We start from the raw sequence: 17,275 nt of genomic DNA on the forward strand, positions 1-17,275 counted from the left end.
GTTGTAAGCACTTACTAAGTACAGGCATTAATACTTTATATTACTGCGTATGTTATATCCATTGTACCCATGATAAAAATCTGAGCTCATATGAACACTTCCCTTTACAGAGGTGACAACTAATGCTTAAAGACATAATGCAACTTATCCACAGTTGTGTTGTTAGTAAAAGTGAGTAGAGAGCTGAGCTTTGTTTAGGTTCTCAAAACCAGTTTTTTGTTTGTTTTTGTTTTTTTAACTACAACATTTCTGTGAATTTGTAAAGAAGAAAGATAGTACAAAGGAGAGATTGTGAAAAAAATTTTAAAAAGCCAGGAATGACATCCTTGGGAAACCAATGTTTAAAGGATGAATGTGAGAAAGAAATATTGGCCGGGCACGGTGGCTCATGTCTGTAATCCCCACACTTTGGGAGGCCAAGGCAGGGGGATCACTTGAGGTCAGGAGTTTGAGACCAGCCTGGCCAACTGGTGAAACCCTGTCTCTATTAAAAATACAAAAATTAGCCAGGCGTCGTGGTGCATGCCTGTAATCCAGCTACTCAGGAGGCTGAGGCAGGAGAATTGCTTGAACCCGGGAGGCGGAGGTTATAGTGAGCTGAGATTGCTCCATTGCACTCCAGCCTGGATGATAGAGGGAGACTCCATCTAAAAAAAAAAGAAAGAAAGAAAGAAAAGAAAGAAAAAGAAATATTTATACCAGATAACCTGAGTAAAAAGAGAGAAAGCAAAGCCTAGTCAAGACTCCCATGAAAACCTCAGAAAGACAATTCTAAGAAGTAGGGAATGAGCCGGTGTCAGCTGAGTGAAGTGGAGTAAGATAATGATGGAAGTGAGCCCTCTGAGTTTGGGAACATGTAGGACCTGAGTGTGAGCAGGTTTCACTCTAGCAGGTGTCACAGAAGCCAACTTGCAAGGAGCTGAAGACTGGTAAGGACGAGAGGAACTGGAACCATAGTACCTTCAATTTCAAGAAATTTGGTTAAGAAAAAAAGCCCTCAATTATGCTGGTTAGAAGGAAGGCAGCCCCAATGGAGAGAATGTATTATTCATTCACTTATTTATTTGGATGGGATATATTTAAATATATTTTTAAAGCTCAGGATGAACACCTAGCCTAAAACATGAGGTTTAAAACATATGAGTAAGGGAATATAACAAATCCTGGAGTAAGGTCTGATAATTAAATGGGAAGGAAGGGTTATGCAGCCAAGCACACAGGTGGATGCAGTGACCTTGAATTAGCCAATGGTTAATTTGTCTCTAACCCTAAAGAAAATGTGCAGGGATGGAAGAGTAAATTGGTATGAAGAGGGATGAGCCGTTGGTGTTCATACCTGGGCAATTTAAATTTTCTCAGTCCCAGAGGGGGGTCGGTAATTGTTCCTAGGATGGGGAAACATGACATGTCAAAAATATGGGTCAGGAATTTCAGACAAAATGGCAGCGGGGGCTGTAGATCTGGAAGCCATCTGTAGTTCTGTACATGAGGGTAAGATCTCTGAGGCATAGTGTGAGATTTAAAAGAGGCAAACATTGAATCTTGAAGAACACTGATATTTGGGCTGAACAGAAGATAACAAGCATTCAAAGAAGACAGGGAGGTTTGGAAGGAGGAGTACCACAGAATCCAAGCAAAGCAAGAATACTAAGCAACTAAATGCTAACCAAAGTGAGATGCCAACATACTAAAGAAGATAAATTGGAATGATCAATTAATTCCTAAGACTTAGATACGTTAATGAAAGCACTTTTAGTTGCGCTGTAGTAAGATAAATTAAATACAGATTTTGTTCCTCAGAAGCCAGAATAGATCTTAGAAATGGTAGCCTCCCTTCCTCCCTTCCTTTACCTTTAAAAATTTTAAACTTAAAATGGAAGCTATTTGAATATATTTAAACACTGAGAGCAAACAAACAAATAAATGAACAAAAGCAAAAAATAGGAGAAATGTAAAAGTAGAAGAAAGAAAGAAAATGCTGGACAAAATTAGATATATTTCTTTGAGATAGAAAATAAAGAGAAAAATATAGTTAGTTGTCGAGGGAGATGAGTTTTAAGGAGGAAGGAATTCCTGCCTGATAGCCTCTCTGTTCTCTGAAGTTGTCTACCCAGAGAACACAGAGATGGACACTTAAAAAGTGTAGTAGATGCAAAAAACAGCGCTGACAAAAAAAGAGGGGGAAAGGAGTTAATGCCTAAAGAAACAACAAAAGGAATTCAGGCCGGGCGCGGTGGCTCATGCCTGTAATCCCAGCACTTTGGGAGGCTGAGGTGGGCGGATCACGAGGTCAAGAGATCGAGACCATCCTGGCCAACATGGTGAAACCGCATGCCTACTAAAAATACAAAAATTAGCTGGGTGTGGTGGTGTGTGCCTGTAGTCCCAGCTACTTGGGAGGCTGAGGCAGGAGGATCACTTGAACCCGGGAGGCGGAGGTTGCACTTTAGCCTGGCAACAGGGCAAGACTCTGTCTCCAAAAAAATAGCTCAGCAAGCCCTGCAAAAAGTGAGGGTATATTACTCTGTTCTATAAATAGAAAATATTAATCATATAAATCATGCAAAATATCCATTATTTAAACAATAACTTTCATAATCTCCTGCAGAACCTTGCTTCAGATGTTGAACCCTGAAAGTGATTGGCAGAATGCCATGCCCATTTAAAAAACCTGAGGTTGGCTTTATTAAAACTAAAGAAACACTGAAGCTCATTACATTTCATATGTTTGAAACAACAGAATTCAAAGTAATGACAGTCAATAAACAGAGGAACAAGTCAAAGTAGGATTGTCTAGAAAGCAAAATTTCTTGACCACACTGATCTTAAATTTAGTCACCCTTATTATCTATAAGCTAACCTAAAACTTTCAGGAGTTCAGGTTAGATGCACCCCTCAAATGCTATGACGGGTGGCTTTGTCTTGACTTACACTTTTTATCCTCTTTAAACTTCCTTCTTAGCTCCTTCGTGATTGATTACTTCTCTAACAAAGCCAACTCTTTCAGTAACCTGGGAAAAGGTTTAAAACAGCATGGAATCATCCAGTGATTTCACCTGCCTGCATTTGTATTAAAGACATGCAAAGACTTTTTAGAGGCCAGGTGTGATGGCTCACGCCTGTAATCCCAGCACTTTGGCAAGCAGAGGTGGGTGAATCACTTGAGCTTAGGAGTTCGAGACCAGCCTGGGCAACATAGTGAGACCCCCCCCCCCGTCTCTCCAAAATAATAATAATAGTAATAATAATAATACAAACATTAACCAGGCATGGTGGTGTGTGTCTATAGTCCCAGCAACTTGCGAGGCTGAGGTGGGAGGATCCCTTGAGTCCAGGAGGCGGAAGTTGCAATGAGCCGAGATTGTGCCACTCACTGCCCTCCAGACTGGGTGACATAGCCAAATACTCTCCAAAAAAAAAAAGAAAAAGTAAACCAAAACAACAACAACAAAAAACTTTTTAGAACCATGTTTGGTAAACTGTATGTACTTGACTAATACTAGTTATTTACAAAACACTGAATTGAGTGAAATACTATGTGTGGGTGTCTCTCCCAAAATGAATCAGAAACTTGGCACATTGGCTACAAATGCTTTGAAATGTCTCTCAAATGAACAATTTCTAGATATTGCATTTTAGAAATGAAATAACAGCATCAGATAATTGGCAGCCAAGTCATTTTCCCAAGTACTGATGCCAAGTACATGGCAGACATCCACCATGGGTTGATGTAGATCAAAAGGGGCTGAGACACCATCTCATGCTTATAGAATTTCAGAATTAGAGACATTAGGAAGGGGAAAGTCAGCATCATTTGCCATGTTAAAGCCACACCTTGTCCACTGAGCAACTTTTCCTCACTAACCAGGCCCCCATCATCCCATCCTTATTTGCCATCCTTTATGGATTTCTTATAGTAGCCCTATGCATGCCAAATTGGTCAAAACCAAGTGCCTCACTGCAGTTACAATGGCTGGCTTGGGGTCTTCCTGGTGGTGACAAGTCTCTTTGCTATGATGTGCCTAACCAGCCAGGATTTTGTCCCCTACTCAGGATCCACTCCCTGGGCTTGCATGAGTGACCCATCTATAAAATTAAACAAAAGAGAAAAATATGTACCTACTACTTTGAGATGAGAGGGGAGCCACACATCTCTTTCCCTTCCTGGACATCCCCTTTCCAAAGCCCTAATTTTTCTTCTGTTATTAGATTTTACTATACCCTCTGATCATTCAGAACACTGAGCTTCTTAACAAAAGAAACTTCTGAGTTGAAATACAGTTTTTTAAATGCATGAGCACTTCTAGGACTTTGAAAGGCTCGAAATAACGTATCCAGGCTCTCTGGAACACATAATCCATATACACATGAAGAAATGACTTGGAGCTCATAGTAGGTAGAAGGAGGAAAAGGGCAATTGACTCCTCATGTTCAACTCTGGGTAACACGGATGGAGTGGAGATTTTAAACTGCAATGTTATTGTGAATTTTCCAGTAATCTACATCTCTGAATTGCAAATACTGGAAACCAATTCTGCCTTCCTGCTTCACACTGACAGCAACACTTTGCTTGCCCACATCTGAGACCTTGTGGCTTTTGATTCATTCTGTTGTTGATGCTTCCTCTTTTGTTTTCTCAAAATGTAAATATTTGTTCTGTCTGCATTCTAATTGCTGGTCTTGGTGTCTTATTGAGTATGAGGGCTGCGGTAACTCAGATGCCTCAGGATCCCTTGCTATGTGCTGAGATTTTCTGTCTTATGACATTAGCTTGGCATAGCTGACAGCCACTCTGTTCCTATGCTCCTGACTAAATTGCAGTTATGTCTTTAATTGAAACCCAGTATTATTTTATTCCTCTCTGCAGAGAGGAAACCCAGAACTATCATTCTGTACACACACCAAACCACAGGAGCCTGAGTGAGGGTCCGTAATGACAGAGCCTCCTACACAGCACATTTGCTAGCTTTCTACTAATTGCCCTAATTTTCTTTGTCTAGACTAACTTATTGCATTGAAGAGCTCCTTCTCCAAAAGGGGGGATAAAGGAGCACCGTGAGTCCTTCAATTGCTGCCAAGTGAAGAGGGGAGAAAAACATGGCTAGGACCAAGAAAACAAACAAAACAGGATCAGGGGATTTGTCCTTGAATGGGCTGTTTCCTAGAGCACATATTGGTTTAAAACTGAACTGAGAGATTCTGTTCTAGTAAGACTAGAATCACTACCATTAACAGCAAGGAACACAAACAGCACATAAGCCAAAAGAAGAATGGTACTTTTTTTTTTGAGATGGAGTCTCACTCTGTCATCAATTTGGAGTGCAGTGGCGCGATCTCGGCTCACTGCAACCTCTGCCTACCGGGTTCAAGCAATTCTCCTGCCTCAACCTCCCGAGTAGCTGGGACTATAGGCATGCACCACCAAGCCCGGCTAATTTTTGTATTTTTAGTACAGACAGGGTTTCACCATGTAGGCCAAGGTGGTCTTGATCTCCTGACCTCATGATCTGCCAGCCTCAGCCTCCCCAAGTGCTGGGAATACAGGCATGAGCCACCACGCCTGCTGGATAGTACTTCTTAAAAGAAGATAGTTACTAAGGAGAAAGATGGCACTCATTAATCAGTTTGTCGCCTTCCAGCATTCTGGACCTTACCCAACAATGATGAGAACTCTCCTGTTTGTTCTGCTTTTGTGGCATCTTCCTAGTTTGGCTTTCCAGATTGAAAGAATCTGGAATACCCTGTGGAATACCCTGCCTTCTCTTTGGCTCACACCAATGGTGAATACTAAGAGAAATTTAATATCTTGGCCATAAACCCTTTTGAAACTTCCCTGGGATAAAAGGGTGGGATCAGCTTGAATAATAGCAGGTTGCCTTTTCACCGTTCTTAAAAGTCTGAGTCGAAATGAACGTTGATGCTTCCAGATCGCATGGCCTCAGAACTAAGAAGAGGAGCCCCACAGGGTCCACGGATTGACCCAGTGGATTGAAAGAACACAGGGCAAGGCTGGAGCTGCCCTTCAGTTCAACATGCCAAAGCCTTGGCAACAATAGGACTGACCAGGGGCCCTAGAAAAAGGGCCAAGGGTCCTTTGCTTGTGGGACATTCTCTTTAGCCAAATGTTCAGTGCCTTCTGGCTAACTCACTTCCCACTTCTCTTCTGTTCACTACCTTACATTTTCTCCTGTACTTGCCACGTTCAAAGACTGATTGGTTTCCTAGAATATGATGATGGGTTTCATTTTACTGCTGTCTTTTGCGTCAATTATGTTTCCCTTGATGGATCTACTTTTGCATTTGGTTGCACTAACTCTCAGTGGGCCACAAATTTCAAGGGTCTTTTTTCCCTGGATTTTTTTTTTTCATGTTTACACGTTGTACATGGTAAGAATTTTTTTTCTTTTTGGAGTAAGTATACTGATGAATTCTCAAACTGGGCATAAATTGAAGAACTGATGCAATGTCTTCTTTCCAGCAGGACAAGGAAGTGGCTTGGATTTCTGTTTCTGAATCTGAGGGAACCACTCAGGCAAGAAGGGTCAGTTTGTGTCACTGGTCCTAGGTTGGGTGCAGAGAATCCAGAATGGCAGTACACAGTTGGCTGTGAGCAATGCCATCACTGTCTTTATCACTCCTATCTCCACGTCTCTACTCTGGACTCCATTTCTGGGAGAGGAAACGATATATTGATGACATTAATGGTTTTTAACTGGTTGTGATTTTGCCCCTCAGGGGACATTTGTCAATGTTTGAAGGCATTTTTGGCCATCGCCAATATGAGGGCTGCTACTGAAACCTAGAAGGTTGAGGCCAGGGAGGATGCTGAACATCCTGCAATGCACAAGACAATCCTCCACAACAAAACACCATCCTGTCCCTTGTCAATAACATCAAAATTGAGAAAACATAGATAAGATGTGCTACCTGATCACATCTCTCCAGACCTGTGGAATTCAGAGATATCTCTAACAAATCCACAGTAATTGATTCATCATTTTAATATCTAAGGAGCTGATATATTTTTCTCAGAAGGCTTGGTCACACTTTGGATTTTTTTTCACTCAGTTTTGACAGAATTTGAATTATCTGATGGTTTGGCATAAGAAGATTATGAATCAAGCTAATCTGCCGTGAAACTTTGCTATGCTTCTGATTTGAGACAAAGATACTGTAATATTTTGTGCTTATCAGGTTTTTATCTTGCAAGGTATATTAAAGCCTCCTAGTACATTGAAGGTTCTTGCAAAATTATTTGATCTTCTCTGAGAAAGAAAGCACTCTCTCCACTCTTAGAAGTTCTGTAAGATCCCACCAAAAAATATCACCTTCTTTGTGAAGCCTCTTGCTTTCCTTCCTATCCATTGTCAAGATCCCACTAAAATATCAATTCCTCTGGGAAGCCTCCCAAAATGTCCTAGGCTGCTCTCCTTCTGAGGTTTCAAAAGCATTTCCTAGATCACTCTGTCATGATTATTTGACTATTGTGTTATATCCCCCATCAGATTGTGAATCACCTAAGGCTAGGGCCAGGCTTGCTTCACTTTAAGACTGCTCTACAGCCGAGGACAGCAATCAGAGAAAATGCACTGTAAAATGTGTTAGGTAATCTATTAGTCTGTCCTCATGCTGCTAATAAAAAGACATACCTGAAACTGTGTAATTTATAAAGGAAGGAGGTTTAATTGACTCACAGTTCCACATGGCTGGGGAGGACTCACAATCAAGGCAGAAGACAAATGTGGAGCAAAGTCACGTCTTACATGGTGGTAAGCAGGAGAATTTGTTCAGGGGAACTCCCATATATAAAACCATCAGATCTGGTGAGACTTATTCACTACCATGATAACACTAGGGGGGAACCACCCTTATGATTCAATTATCTCTACCTGCCCTTGCCCTTGAAACATGGGGATTATTACAATTCAAGGTGAGATTTGGGAGGGTCACAGCCAGGTAAGGAGTCTAACAATTCCCACAAAAAAATTCTATTTAGTTTTAGGAACAAGGCATACCTTCTAAAAAATTGATGTAAACACAAAATACACCATCAAGGGCAGCTTACTATATTAAACCTACCTTCACATTGATCTTTTATAGAAATTACTAAGTAATTATATTTCAAAAGGGATTGATACATAGGTCTAACGCTTTTTTTGACACTTGATATCTTAAGAGAAATGCCCTATATAATGTGAGACTATTATAATTTTAAAAGTACACTATTTGTTTTTCAATGGAAACAAGCACAGAACTTAAGAGTGACCCTCTATATCTACGGGTTCCACATTCATGGGTTCAACCAACCTCAGATCGAAAATATTCAGGAAAATTCCACGGTTATAAAAAGCAAAACTTGAGTTTGCTGTGCATCAAGTACTACCTTGAATCCATGCAAATGAAGTGATGTATAGACACTGTGTTAGATATTGTAAGTAATCTAGAGGTGATTTAAAGTAGAAGAAAGACTGTGCATAGCTTATATGCAAATACTAGGCCATTTTATATGAAGGACTTGAGAATCCACTGATTTTGGTATCACTGAGAGATGAGGTCCTAGAACCAACCCCGATGGCTACAAAGGAACAAGTGTATTCAAAATACTCCAACTGTGTCTTGAAAAACTCTTTATATCAATCCAGGCTATGTGATTTCTATTTATAAGAAAAATGATTTCATTCCTCTGTTTTTAACCATTTTCAAAGCTGTCCACACCTCTTCACACATCTCTTTCACTTCATTTCTTTTGTGATCTTTGGAATTTCAAAATACGTTATTTTAGTATCTTGACTGCCACTACTCTGTTCCCTTTCTCTATCTACAAAGCCAGTGTTGTTTTATGTATAATTTACATATATGTTACAAACAACTCAACTATCAGGCCTCTCTGGATCTTCTCATTCTTTCAGTCTGTGAAAATTCTCAATTTTCAAAGTTCAAAACTCAAGTTACTCACACCAATTCATTTCATAAAGAGAAAAAATAAGATCAAATGTTATTGTGATATTGTGAAATACATATTTGGTCTTCCTCCTAGTTTCCTGATGCACAGCTCCTAAAATCCTTGGGCTCTCCAAAATGATAAGGATCTTTCTGTCTGCTGATGTTGTCTGATGGGTGGAGGATCCTGGATAGGTTCAGGATGGTGGCTGGTCAATGGAAAGACCACAGCAGGATTAGAGGGTTGGGACTTTCAGCCCCATCCTCCAACCACTGGGAAGGGGAGAGAGGCTGAAGGTTAAGTTCATCACCGATGACCAGTGACTAAATCAATCATGCTTATGTAATTAAGCCTCCACAAAATCCCCCAAAAGGGGTTCTCAGGGCTTCTGGATAGTTGGACATGTGGAGTTTCCTAGAGAGTGGCTCCCAGAGAGGGCCTGGAAGCTCCACGCCTCTTCCTGCATGCCTTGTCCTATATGTCTCTTCATCTACATCCTTTCAAATAAACCAGTAAATGTAAGTGAAGTGTTTCCCTGAGTTCTGTGTGCTGCTGTAGCAAAATTAGTTGACCCCCAATTTATAAATGATGGGTCAGGAGCACAGGTAAGACAACATAGGACTTAATGCTTGGCATCAGAAAGGGGGTATCGTCTTGTGGGATTGAGCCCTCACCCCGTGGGATCTGATGCTATCTCCAGGTAGATAGTGTCAGAATTGAATTGAGTTTGAGGGCACCCAGTTAGTGCTCACTGCAGAACTGATTGCTTGCTTGGTATGTGGGGAAAAGCCCCACACGTCTGGCATCAGAGTGTAACATTGAGCAACTGAGTGAGAGTAGAACAGGAAGAGTGTATTTCAGTTGATTTTTTCCTATATCCTCAGAATTATATATCCCTTTGGTGCATCCAGAGCACTGCTGCTTTGCACAAAATGAAACAAAAAATTCTAAGTTGTTTAATCAAGTAATGCAGATTAGTTATTATTTTAAGGATGAATAAATAATGTTTAATACAGAACGGATTAACAACTGTTAATTTTCTTGCTAATTTCTCCACAAACTCTTCCAATTTCTCTAAGCAGAATTTGTTGCTGGCCAGGCACGGTGGCTCATGCCTGTAATCCCAGCACTTTGGGAAGCTGAGGCAGGCGGATCACTTGAGCTTAGAAGTTCAAGACCGGCCTGGCCAACATGGTGAAACCCTATCTCTACTAAAAAATACAACTAAAATTAGCCAGTCATGGTGGCACACACCTATAATCCCAGCTACTTGGAAGGCTGAGGCAGGAGAATCTCTTAAACCTGGGAGGCAGAGGTTGCAGTGAGCCAAGATCACGGTACTGCACCCCAGCCTGGTTGACAGAGTAAGTGAGGCTCCATTAAGAAAGAAAGAAAGAAAGAAAGCGGGGGAGAGGGGGGAAGAGAGAGAGAGAGAGAGAGAGAGAAGAGAGATAGAGAGAAGAGAGAAGAGATAGAGAAAGAAGAAAGAAAGAAAGAAAGAAAGAAAGAAAGAAAGAAAGAAGAAAGAAGGAAGAAGGAAGAAGGAAGCAAGGAAGAATGGAAGGCGGTCAGGAATACAGGAAGCTGATCGCATCCTAATAAGGATTCATTCCACCGTTACTGTCCGTCAATGTAACTTTGACCAGGAAGTAATCTATACCTACGCCTTCTTCTCCATCCCTGAATTACCCTCCCGTACCCAATGAAACTCAAGCAATCACCCTCCTCCCTACCTAAAGAAGAAAAGAAAGAAGAAAGAAGAGAAGAAAATTTTGTTGCTTAATCATTTGCATTAACCACTTTGTGTATGTCTCACCACTTCACTCACACCCAGCGCTACACTCACACCCAGCACTAGAGGATGGGAACACGCGCATCTCACTACAAGGTCAAAACTCCTCAAGAGCAAGACTTCATCATATTATCTCTGCCTCCGCCATGTTCCTACCTAGAGTTTTGCACATAACAAGCAATCTACACGTAGTTGTTAGATTGAACTAAATTCTGTAGAGGTATGGACTACAGAGAAGCTTGCAAATGATACTAACTGTATCTGTATTTGAAAGATACACATTAGTTTCAGAGTTTTTAAAATGTACTGCAGCCAGGCGCGGTGACTCAAGCCTTTAATCCTAGCACTTTGGGAGGCTGAGATGGGCGGATCACGAGGTCAGGAGATCGAGACCATCCTGGCTAACCCAGTGAAACCCTGTCTCTACTAAAAAATACAAAACACTGGCTGGGCGTGGTGGCGGGCGCCTGTAGTCCCAGCTACTCGGGAGGCTGAGGCAGGAGAATGGCGTGAACCCGGGAGGCGGAGCTTGCAGTGAGCGGAGATCCTGCCACTGCACTCCAGCCTGGGCAACAGAGCGAGCCTCCGTGGTAAAATGTACTGCAATGTGTTGACACTGTCCATGGTATCTTTTGGGAATGAGAGAGAAAATGAAATTTTTATCTGATTGAAAGAGTTGTCAACACAGGCAAGTGTGTTAAACTTCACTAAATGTTAGCATCTTATATGTCAGTAACACGAAGAGGTAACTTATTCTTCAAGGACTTATCATTTAGTTAAAAAAAAAAAGAGAATGTTTGCTTACATGTGTAAAAATACATAGGAACATTGGATATCACATGGAAATTGCTAATGGAAGAGAATAGACGATTAGTCCTGCAGGAATTCAGACAAGAGAGAAGACACTGAAGACCGAGAACATTGTAGGTGGCCTAATGAGGGATGTGGTGCCCAGCTTGGCCTTAACAGGAAGGAAGGGATTTACAGTAAAGGCTATGCTAGATGAAGAAGGGTATTCTCGGCGAGAAGGGTGAAGGAATGCTTTGGAAGTTTGAATGCACATAGCACAGTTACAAAAGAAGGAGTAGATAGGAGAAGAGTCTTTTGATGTAAAAATATGAATGGAGGCTGGGCACGGTGGTTCATGCCTGTAATCCCAGCGCTTTGGGAGGCTGAGGTGGGTGGATAACGAGGTCAGGAGATCGAGACCATTCTGGCTAACACCGTGAAACCCCGTCTCTACTAAAAATACAAAAAATTAGCTGGGCATGGTGGCATTTGCCTGTAGTCCCAGCTACTCAAGAGGCTGAGGCAGGAGAATCGCTTGAACCCAGGAGGTAGAGGTTGCAATGAGCTGAGATCGTGCCACTGCACTCCAGCCCGGGTGACAGAGCAAGACTCCATCTCAAAAAAAAAAAAAAAAGAATGAAAGTTATAAAGATGGATGTGAAGAGGGAATAGAGGATAGACGTGGAGAAGAGGGGATTCAAACTTTTAAGAATCTCCAATGCCAGACAAAGAAATTTGGATTTGATCTTGATAAATGAAAAGCTTTTTAGCACAGCTTTGATGTGCATGAAGAGATGTCTTAAGAACATTAATATGGTAGTTTAGGGGGAAATCTGGGAACAGAAAGATCCTTGGGAGAAACTAAATCTCTCCACTTATTATATGTGTTAAAAACCACCCAGAAGAAGTCAGGCACAAGCAGAGAAAATGCTGACTTGCCAGCTATTGAAAAAGTAAGTAAATGCATGAGAGAATACTAAATATGTTATTTGATGGAAGAAGAAAGAGAAAGGAAGGTAGCAGTGATAAATCGGTACAGACAAAGACTAGGCTGGGCGTGGTGGTTCACACCTGTAATCCCAACACTTGGGGAGGCCGAGGTGGGTGGATCATCCGAGCTCAGAAGTTTGAGACCAACCTGGTCAACATGTTGAAACCCCATCTCAACTAAAAATTAAAAAAAAGAAAAAAGAAAAAAAAATTAGCCAGGTGTGGTGGTATGCACCTGTAATCCTAGCTACTCAGGAGGCTGAGGCAGGAGAATCACTTGAACCCAGGAAGCAGAGATTACAGTGAGCCAAGATTGCACCACTGTACTCCAGCATGGGCTGTAGAGTAAGACTCTGTCTCAGAAAAATAATAATAATAAATTAATTAATAAATAAATCGCATAGAAATAGGATCTTGGCTGCTCAGTCTTACAAGACTCAAAATTTTCCTCTTAAACAACTCCCCATATCTTTTCCAATGCTTCAGATTTAATTTCTTAGTCAACCATATTCCTTAGAACTTTTGCACATAGTCCTCTTATCATACTTAAGTATATATTGTATTATTTTTGTGCAGAAAGACTTTGTTCAAAATCTTTAGGTTTGGGTTGATGGAACAATGATGTTTTCAGTTATATCTATAAAGTATAAACTGGTTTTGGCTAAAAATATGAGTCCAGTTTAAGATGTTGACAGTCTGAAGTAATCACAGGACTTTAGTAAGAGGTATCTAATTGCAGGTAAAGATAAAGAGTGAGTTCAAGACTGAAGATTTGGGAAAGGTGTTCTTTTGAACCATGAAAATAGGTGAAATTCCTGAGGGAGAAAAAAAAAGGGAAGTGGGGGAGGCTGTGAATAACGAACGCTCAGGTTGAAGGAAAGAATGAGGGAGAAAAAAAGGAAAATGAACAACCTTGGTTTGAAAGAAAAGTTCAAGGTAAAAAGAGAACTAGATCCATGTAGAATCCTAGAAACTAAATAAAGAAAGAGATTTTAGGAGAAGCTATTGAGTAATCCAGGAGAATAATGACTAAACAAAAAAAGATCTCTGGGTTTGGCATTTAAGAGGACATTGGTAACCACTGAAAACAGATCCAGTCAAGGAAGCACCCAAATTCAGATCAGACTATTAAGAAGTATAGCAAAGCCGGGCTCAGTGGCTCACGCCTGTAATCCCAGCACTTTGGGAGGCCAAGACAGGTGGATCACCTGGGGTCGGGAGTTCGAGACCAGCCCGGCTAACATGGAGAAATCCCACCTCTACTAAAAATACAAAAATTAGCCAGGTGTGGTGGCACATGCATCTAATTCCAGCTACTCGAGAGGCTGATGCGGGAGAATTGCCTGAACCTGGGAGGCAGAGGTTGTGGTGAGCTGAGCTTGCACCATTACACTCTAGCCTGGGCAACAAGAGCGAAACTCCATCTCAAAGAAAGAAAGAAAGAAAGAAAGAAAGAAAGAAAGAAAGAAAGAAAGAAAGAAAGAAAGAAAGGAAGGAAGGAAGGAAGGAAGGAAGGAAGGAAGGAAGGAAGGAAGGAAGGAAGGAAGGAAGGAAAAAGTGATAGAGAACAGGAGTAGGGTGAAGATAATACATTAATTGGTTAAACTAAAAAGAGATAAATCCCAGCAAAGCCAAGGAAAGGGACTTTTTGTTTTTAGATAGAAGGTTTGAGCAGATTCACAAGGTAAAACCCAATACAGAATCAAAGGTTGAAGACACACACAAAAAACAGGTGCATCAGAAAATGTAGAATTCAAAAGAAGGTGGGGGTTCCACGGAACTGAGACATCTGGAAAGGCCTTGGTCTTAGAGAAGAGGAGCTACAGCTTCTTCTCTGAGATAACACTGAAGAATGAGAGATCCCTGAAGCTATGGTGATGTGCTTGGAGACAGTGAGAAAGATGTGGCTCTGAGTCACACAGAGTTGGCAAGGCAGAAAAGGGAAGGTCCAGATCTCCATGTATGAAAAGCAGTGTGGCCATCAGGAGTGGATCACCTAGAACAGACTCTGTAGGCAACATAAGGAATGATTAAGGGATGAATTAGAATCACAAGCCAGGGCATAGACTGTTAGCCAGTTCCGGCACCTGCTTCTACCATGGATGAGGCAAGTAGGAGTAGAAAGGATGAAGGAAGAAGTCAAAAGTTACTATTGTTTATTCGAGGGAATGCCATGTCAGGGGAACCGATTGTTTTTATTATTTTTTATTTTTTTTGAGATGGAATTATGCTCTTGTTGCCCAGGCTGGAGTGCAAGGGCGCGATCTCCGCTCCGTGCGATCTCGGCTCACCGCAATCTCCCACCTCCTGTGTTCAAGCGATTCTCCTGCCTCAGCCTCCCTAGTAGCTGGGATTACAAGCATGGGCCACCATGCCCGGCCAATTTTGTATTTTAAGTACAGATGGAATTTTTCCATGTTGGTCAGGCTGGTCTCAAACTCCCGACCTCAGGTGATCCACCCACCTCGGCCTCTCAAAGTGCTGGGATTACAGGTGTGAGCCACCTCACCTAGCCAGGGGCACTGATTATTAGGGGAACTAGTCATTTGCCAAAACCCCCAATTAACTCAGGCGGATTTACAGATTAATGATTTGTTAAAACAAACAAACAAACAAACAACAAACAAACTCCTGGCACAAAGTCCTGCTCTTCTCCAACAATGCTCAGAAGACTGAGTGAATGTGAGTGTGATCCAGGATGGAGGATAGCATAACAAAAGGTAAAATGATCAGATTCTGTGCAGCAGTACTTGGGGAGTAGTGGGGAAATTAAATAGGACACAATGTAGCATCGATTGTTTTGCATTAAAAATGCAGGTGGAAATAGAACTCTATTAAGTATCTTCAGTAGTCAATTTATACTCTGATTTTCTTGCTTTATAATGACATTTCCTTTTCTATATTAGCATTGGCTACTGATCTGTTGGGATCGTCTGAAAAGATTTAAATAATATTTTTGTTACAAGTTGACTAATTCAAAATGTCTTTCATTGAATATTGCTATTATGAATGATCAAAAGCAGATATGGTGCTGACGCATGCAATAAATGGACATTTGCGAACATCCCCAGCCTACATTCTTTAAAATACACCCTTTGTTATTTGGACAGATTGCAATTACTATAGCAAAATCATGAAGACCAATTAGGATGGAAACTTGGAATTAAAAGGAATAATTTTGAAAAAAGAACTTTTTATGGCCACAAAGAACCCATTTAAAGTTTTCTGTCCTGGGCTAAATATCTCTGGATGTTCTTAAATTTGATTTATACTGTTGCATTCTGAAATTGAGCTGGTTTCTCGTCTTCCCCATGCTTTCTGTGGAGCTGATCCAAGCACAGAGTCTGCTTTAGCACTGAAATAGACTCTGCATTTGGATCTTCTCCATGAGGGTTCAAAGTAAGATGAAACACTGGTTCTTGGGAATGGAATGACTGTGGATCTCAAACCCCTGACATCTGAAAATGAAAATTGATTTGCATGGAAACTGAGTTCAGTGAAAACTATGCATTTTCATTATTGAGGTCTAATTGCCATTAGGTTTACCTATCAAATAGGTTTACCTTGGTTTTTTTTTTTTGTTTGTTTGTTTTTCTGAGATGGAGTCTTGCTCTGTCGCCCAGACTGGTGTGCAATGGTGCAATCTTGGCCCACTGCAACCTGCGCCTCCTGGGTTCAAGCAGTTCTCCTGCCTCAGCCTCCCCAGTAGCTGAGACTACAGGCACATGCCACCACACTGGGCTAATTTTTGTATTTGTAGTAGAGACGGGGTTTCACATGTTGGCCAGGCTGGTCTCAAACTCCTGACCTTGGCCTCCCAAAGTGCTCAGACTTCAGGCATGAGCCACCATGCCCGGTCTAGTTTACTCGTTTTTGGTTTTTTTTTTTTTTTTTTTAGTTTACCTATTTTTTAAATGAACTATTGAATGAGGCACACTTAAAATGTAAGCACAAATAAGAATGAAAAACCCCACAGAAATAAGATCTTCTGTTTCTTTTCTTTCTTTTTGCCTTCCTAAATGCTGAGTCTGGCTGTTGGTGAGGATATTGAAGACAAAAATGTGTTGAATTAATGGAGAACGGAGGAGGAACCTCAGAAAGTCATCGTTTCTTAGAGAAAGAAGGGATCTTAGAGATTATGCCAACCTTCCTTACAAATTTTATAGAAAGGGAAAGTGTAACTTCTGCAAATAAGAGGGTGTGTCTAAGATTATACCTAATTTTAGTGAATAACCGAGGACTATGAAGCCGACACTCTCCATTGAACCACAGTGTCTCTCATAAATTTCTCTTACTCTACATACTTCATATACTGGATGACCTTCCATAGAGAACACAGATTTTTCTTGTAGCAGTAATATTATGATCCTTGGGTATAAGTGATGGTGAGATGATACCTAATTCAGTCCTCTGCCTTCAGCAATCAACTAAATCAAAGACATTCAACTAAAGGAATTTCTTATTGTTATCTTTGAAAGCCATATCCAATTTTTAGGGAGCTTTCATTTTCTAAAAAACACATTTCCCTATATACAAAGACAGTTTCGGCTGGGCAAGGAAACTTGTGCCTGCAATCCCAATGCTTTGGGAGGCTGAGGTGGGTGGGTTGCTTACGATCAGGAGTTTGAGACCAGCTGGGCAACATAGTGTGATGGTCTCTACAAAAAATAAAAAAGTAAACAAGTAAAAATTAGCCAGCCATGGTGGTATACGCTTACAGTTCTAGCTACTTGGGAAGCTGAGATGGGAGGACTGCTTGAGCC

The 17,275-nt window shown here is 41.1% G+C and overlaps 1 protein-coding gene across 1 annotated transcript in view; it reads right to left on the minus strand.

The window, feature by feature from the left end:
- Positions 1–17,275, minus strand: part of GREM2 (gremlin 2, DAN family BMP antagonist) — a 192,057-nt gene that overhangs the window by 109,784 nt on the left and 64,998 nt on the right. The window lies entirely within an intron of this gene.

Source organism: Rhinopithecus roxellana, chromosome 8, assembly GCF_007565055.1.
Source record: "Rhinopithecus roxellana isolate Shanxi Qingling chromosome 8, ASM756505v1, whole genome shotgun sequence".
NCBI lineage: Eukaryota > Metazoa > Chordata > Mammalia > Primates > Cercopithecidae > Rhinopithecus > Rhinopithecus roxellana.